Source organism: Zea mays, chromosome 1 (assembly GCF_902167145.1).
Source record: "Zea mays cultivar B73 chromosome 1, Zm-B73-REFERENCE-NAM-5.0, whole genome shotgun sequence".
Taxonomy (NCBI): Eukaryota; Viridiplantae; Streptophyta; class Magnoliopsida; order Poales; family Poaceae; genus Zea; species Zea mays.
The window spans coordinates 72,047,885-72,054,402 of record NC_050096.1 but is presented as its reverse complement, the minus strand read 5'-3'; the positions used below and the strand labels follow the sequence as shown (position 1 = coordinate 72,054,402).

At 43.6% G+C, this 6,518-nt stretch overlaps 1 pseudogene; it reads right to left on the bottom strand.

Moving 5' to 3' along the window:
• Positions 1 to 5,230: 5,230 nt before the first annotated feature.
• On the bottom strand, positions 5,231 to 6,181 carry LOC118473059 (uncharacterized; annotated as a pseudogene).
• Between the last annotated feature and the right edge of the window lie 337 nt (positions 6,182 to 6,518).

Sequence of the window (6,518 nt, the reverse complement as noted above, 5' to 3'; positions counted from 1 at the left end):
CTGGGGCGTGGGGCTCGGCGGCGTTCAGGGGCTTGGCGGCGTGGGCGTGCTCTGCGGGTGGCGTGCGGCTCGCCGGCGGCGCGGATGTGTGGCGGCGCGGGCGTGCTCTGCGGGCGGCTCGCCGCCGCGCGGGTGTGTGGCGGCGCGGGGGTGCGGCGGCGCGGGCGTGCGGTGACGGGGGCGAGCTCTGCGGGCTGCGGGCGGCGTGCGGCTCGCCGGCGGCGCAGGCGTGCTCTGCGGGCGACGTGCGGCGTGTCGATTGGAAGCGTTTGAAACGACCGAGAGAAAGCCGAGCGACGATGTAGGGCCACTATTTTCGTCGGCCTCAGTGAGGCCGACGAAAATAGTGGTCGTACATCGACGTATTTTCGTCGGTTGTGCCCTAGGCCCACGAAATTACCATTATTTTCGTCGGCCTCGAGACCGACGAAAATAATTTCTGTATTTTCGTGGGCCTGCCGACGAAAATATTGACGGGCCCACGAAAATACTCCTTATTTTCGTCGGCCTAGGGGCCGACGAAAATTACTTCAGTATTTTCGTGGGCCGGCCGACGAAAATATCCCGGCCCACGAAAATTTAGGTGTTTCCTGTAGTGTCCTTAATGCCAGGGCGTCTCCCACTATAGAGCATACTACGAGCAAATTTAAAATTTTCATTTTCTAACTCATGCTCGGCAATTTTAGCATCTAATTTTGCTATATGATCATTTTGTTGTTTAATCATAGCAATGTGATCATGAATAGCATCAATGTTAACATCTCTACATCTAGTGCAAATAGTAACATGCTCAACGGTAGATGTAGAGGGTTTGCAAGAATTTAGTTCAACAATCTTAGCATGTAAAATGTCATTCTCATCTCTAAGATTGGAAATAGAAACATTGCAAACATCTAATTCCTTAGCCTTAGCAATTAATTTTTCATTCTCATTTTTAAGGCTAGCAAGAGAGGCATTCAATTTTTCAATTTTAGCAATTGAACTAGCATTATCATTTCTAAGATTGTCAATTGAATCATCACAAATATTTGATTTCTCAACCTTAGCAATTAATTTGGCATTTTCATTTCTAAGGTTGGTAATAACATCATGAAAAGTGCTTAGCTCACTAGATAATTTTTCACATTTTTCTACCTCTAGAGCATAAGCATTTTTAACCTTAACATGTTTTTTATTTTATTTAATTAGGAAGTCCTCTTGGCTATCCAAGAGTTCATCCTTCTCATGAATAGCACTAATCAATTCATTTAATTTTTCCTTTTGTTGCATGTTCAAGTTGGCAAAAAGGGTGAGCAAATCATCCTCATCATCACTAGAGCTAGCCTCATCACTAGAAGTTGCATATTTAGTGGAAGCTCTAGATTTTACCTTCTTCCTTTTGTCGTCCTTTGCCATGAGGCACTTGTGGCCGACATTGGGGAAGAGGAGTCCTTTGGTGACGGCGATGTTGGCGGCGTCCTCGTCGGAGGAGGAGTCAGTGGAGCTCTCGTCGGAGTCCCACTCCCGGCAAACATGGGCATCGCCGCCCTTCTTCTTGTAGTACCTCTTCTTTTCTCTCCTCTTTCCCTTCTTGTCGTTATCCCTGTCACTATCACTAGACAAAGGGCATTTAGCGATAAAATGACCAGGCTTACCACATTTGTAGCAAACCTTCTTGGAGCGGGACTTGTAGTCTTTCCCCCTCCTTTGCTTGATGATTTGGCGGAAGCTCTTGATGATGAGCGCCATTTCCTCATTGTCGAGCTTGGAGGCGTCGATAGGAACCCTACTAGGTGTAGAGTCTTCCTTCTTCTCCTCTATTGCCTTGAAAGCAACGGGTTGCACATCGGGTGTGGAGGAGGCGCCTTGCTCGATGATTTTCTTGGAGCCTTTGATCATCAATTCAAAGCTCACAAATTTTCCTATAACTTCCTCGGGAGACATTAGCTTATATCTAGGATCACCACGAATTAATTGTACTTGAGTAGGGTTAAGAAATACAAGTGATCTTAGAATAACCTTGACCATTTCATGGTCATCCCACTTGGAGCTCCCGAGGTTGCGCACTTGCTTCACCAAGGTTTTTAGCCGGTTGTACATGGCTTGCGGGTCTTCTCCTTGGTTGAGCATAAAGCGACCGAGATCCCCCTCGATCGTTTCCCGCTTGGTGATTTTGGTCACCTCATCTCCTTCGTGCGCGATCTTGAGTACATCCCAAATCTCTTTGGCGCTCTTCAACCCTTGCACCTTATTATACTCCTCTCGACTTAGAGAGGTGAGGAGTATAGTAGTTGCTTGAGAGTTGAAGTGCTCGATTTGGGCCACCTCGTCCTCATCATAATCTTCATCCCCTACGGATGGTACCTGTACTCCAAACTCAACAACATCCCATATGCTTTTGTGGAGTGAGGTTAGCTGATATTTCATCATATCACTCCACCTAGAATAATCTTCACCATCAAATGCCGGTGGTTTGCCTAATGGGACCGAAAGTAATGGAGTATGTCTAGGAATGTGAGGGTAGCGTAGGGGGATCTTACTATACTTCTTGCACTCTTGGCGCTTAGAAGTGATGGACGCGGCGTCGGATCCCGATGTAGAGGGCGATGAAGAGTCGGTCTCGTAGTAGACCACTTTCTTCATTTTCTTCTTCTCGCCACTGTTGTGCGTCCTAATGCGTGAAGGGGATCCCTCCTCCTTTTTGTTGCCGGACTCCCTTGATGGAGCCTTCCTGTGGCTTATGGCGGGCTTCTCACCGGTCACCATCTCCTTCTTGGCGTGATCTCCCGACATCACTTCGAGCGGTTAGGCTCTAATGAAGTACTGGGCTCTGATACCAATTGAAAGTCGCCTAGAGGGGGGGTGAATAGGGTGAATCTGAAATTTACAAACTTTAAGCACAACTACAAGCCGGTGTTAGCGTTAGAAATATAAACGAGTCCGAAAGAGAGGGCAAAAACAAATCACAAGCAAATAAGGCAGATGACACGATGATTTGTTTTACTGAGGTTCGGTTCTTGCAAACCTACTCCCCGTTGAGGTGGTCACAAAGACCGGGTCTCTTTCAACCCTTTCCCTCTCTCAAACGGTCACTTAGACCGAGTGAGCTTCTCTTCTCAATCAAACGGGACACTAAGTCCCCACAAGGACCACCACACAATTGATGTCTCTTGCCTTGGTTACAATTGAGTAGGAATTAAGAAAGAATGAAGAAGAAAAGCAATTCAAGCGCAAGAGCTCAAAGGAACACAATTGTCTCTCTCACTAGTCACTATTTGATTGGAATTGTCTTTGGACTTGGAAGAGGATTTGATCTCTTGTTTGTGTCTTGTATTGAATGCTATAGCTTTTGTATGTGGTGTGAAGGCTGAAAACTTGGATGCAATGAATGGTGGGTGGTTGGGGGTATTTATAGCCCCAACCACCAAAGGAGCCGTTAGTGGAGGCTGCTGTCGCATGGCGCACCGGACAGTCCGGTGCGCCACCAAACACTGTCCGGTGCGTCAGCCATGTCACCCGGCCGTTGGGTTCTGACCGTTGGAGCTTCTGACAGTTGGGCCACCGGACAGTCCGGTGGTGCACCGGACAGTCACTGTTCACTGTCCGGTGCGCCTTCTGGCGCCTGTCCTAACTTCTGCGCGCGCAGGCGCGCACTGTAGCGCATTTATTGTTCTTGCAGACGACAGTTGGCGCTGTGTAGCCGTTACTCCGCTGGCGCACCGGACAGTCCGGTGCTACACCGGACAGTCCGGTGAATTATAGCGGAGCGGCTCCCAGAATTCCCGAAGGTGGCAAGTTCGGAGTTGGGTTCCCTGGTGCACCGGACACTGTCCGGTGGCACACCGGACAGTCCGGTGCGCCAGACCAGGGCACACTTCAGTTGTCTTTTGCTCTTTTTATTTGAACCTTTTTTGGTCTTTTTATTGGTTTGTTGTGAACCTTTGGCACCTGTAAAACTTATAATCTAGAGCAAACTAGTTAGTCCAATTAATTTGTGTTGGACAATTCAACCATCAAAATCAATTAGGAAAAAGGTGTAAGCCTATTTCCCTTTCATGAGGCATAGACCTATGAGGTGGACTTTTATGCGGCGTGAGCCGCACGACATAGATCTTGTTTCTTCGAATTTCTTGATAGCTTCTTAGCGTAGAAATCTGGAAAAGAAAACAAATAACAAGATTTTGGTTTTAGTTTCTGAAAAGCCAGAAGTTAAAAGGCTAAGTTTTTATAAGATGATGAAAAACCTGATTTATGTATTTTATGTAGCTGTCTAAGTTTAATAAACTAAGGACATGTTTTTTTGAGTTATTGCTTTGAAACTATTCTGAAAATTTGTTATTAGGTTTTTTATTGTAAGAAGCCAATGATAGGTCTCCGATGATGTTATTAGCTTTCTAAGCTTAGAAAGCTACATAAAGCATATAAAATCTGGTTATAAAGCATATAAAACAGGTTTTTCAAGTTCTTATATAAACTCAACTTTTCTAAGTTTTTGGCTTTTCGAAAGCTAAACCAAAATGTTGTTTGTTTGTTTGAGCTTCTGACTTTTCATGCTAAGAAGTTATCCAGAAGCTCAAACAAATGAAGCCCAATAACATCATAAAAAATTATTATTAACTTCTTAAGATAAGAGACCAAAAGCTACGGATGTTGTAGCTCAAATAAACATTATGTTTGGTTCACTGCCTCACTTGCCACAGTTTGTCATGTCTAACGTTAGGTAGATTTGATTAGTTCAGACATGCCCGTACGTGAGCTTTTTAACCCCTGATGCAAAACATAAATTTGAGACCCATATTTATAATATGTAAATAATCAAGATATATTCAGACTTCGTAGCTACCATAAGCATTTATGTTAGTAAAGGGCGAATCTTCCTTACAAAATCTTCTAAGCTTCTATTACAAAGCATCATTTGTCTAGTATTCCTTGAAACAAAATCTTCAATTATATCTTCATATTTAACCTTCTATTAGTTTTATAAGTACACCATTTGTTGATTGATTGTAACTTATAAATAAAAACTAGGTAGGTGCCCGTGCGTTGCGACGACATACAAAATATTGAATAAAATGGTAATACACAACTAAATTAGTTCAAAAAGATATGTAATGCTCAAAGGATAGTGTTTGTGGATGTCAAAGGATAGTGTTTGACAGGAATCCCCACTACCTAAATAGATGTTATCTTAATCAATAGAAAGCCTGGGAGATTGCTTGTCATCAATGCTTAATACACCTAGAACAAGATGCTACCATACCTGGCATCCAATATCTCCAAGCCCCAAAATACGTTCACCGGGGGCGGCGAAGGTCATTGCCTCATCTGCAGAGTCGAGCTCCGAGTCGTCGGCCTTCACCCCAAACTCCTCGAATTCGACCTCGAAATCCTTTTCCAGGCTTATCACCTATCAGCTAGCACATTAAAAAGGTAGATGAAAGGAACTTAAGCTTACTTTACTCTGCCATCCTTTTCTGGCATCTTCGCTAGGGAAATCAGCACTGAGCAGCTTATGAGCTGAGTATCCAAGACGCTTTCGCAGAAAGGGAATGATTGCTTTGGAGCATCCCATGTGTATATTTTTCCCATTTGGTTCCCCGGATTTGTCCAACAACACAACAACAAAATTTACAATTGATTGTATAGTATTTAACACACCAGAAGACAGAAGGTATGAAAATGAGGACACTGCAAAAAAATAGTGCACTAAAATTAGGTGAAAAAAGGTTGCATAATGTCCAAGCACTGTGTGCACAAATAGCTAGTTACCTAAATTCATAATATCCTCCAACATTTTACATGCTCCACAATATAGGTAATCAACATTTCAAGGAGCAAGAGATGGTTGGAACTCAGAAAGAACATCATCAAATTTTCAGTTGGTTGTAAAGTCTGCAAAAGTTGCTTCAGAATTGACATGTTTGGTTGATTCAACAGATCAGGAATGCCAAGTAACTGCAAAAGGCACCAGACTTGTTAGCATTAGCAGCTTCAGTTTCTAGATCTCGTCTATTTTCAGATAAACAAAAATTTAACAATAGAACAACCTTCCCGTAGCAGCCAAGAATCTCCTTGCATACAACAGTCACATTGATGACTTGGAGACAACCACATATGGTATGTCTGGGTTGCCAGCAGAAGATGAATGTGAACTCCAGCCATCTAAACAGCTCTCAGATTCTGAAGAGTAGTAGCTTATCATGTTACCAATCGAAAGCAAGGACATTCAATGAAGAATTATACGAAATGTGGACATTGTTATTCTCAAGCAATGCAGGAAAGCTGTGTCATTTCACTAATAAAAGATCCATAAAGGAAGGGGGGTAATCCCTCCCAGCACAAAGCACATACAACCCCGACCATTAAGAAACCGACTCAGCCCACTAATTATTAATTCAAACACTGTAAAGGTAACACGAAGCAAAAATTATTGAATAGAAGGTTACCATCTTTGATCATTGAAACTGCTCCATCCAGATGCTTCCTTAAAACTAAGAATAGTGGCTGGATTTTGTCAAGAAAATCTTGTGTGCTCTTAT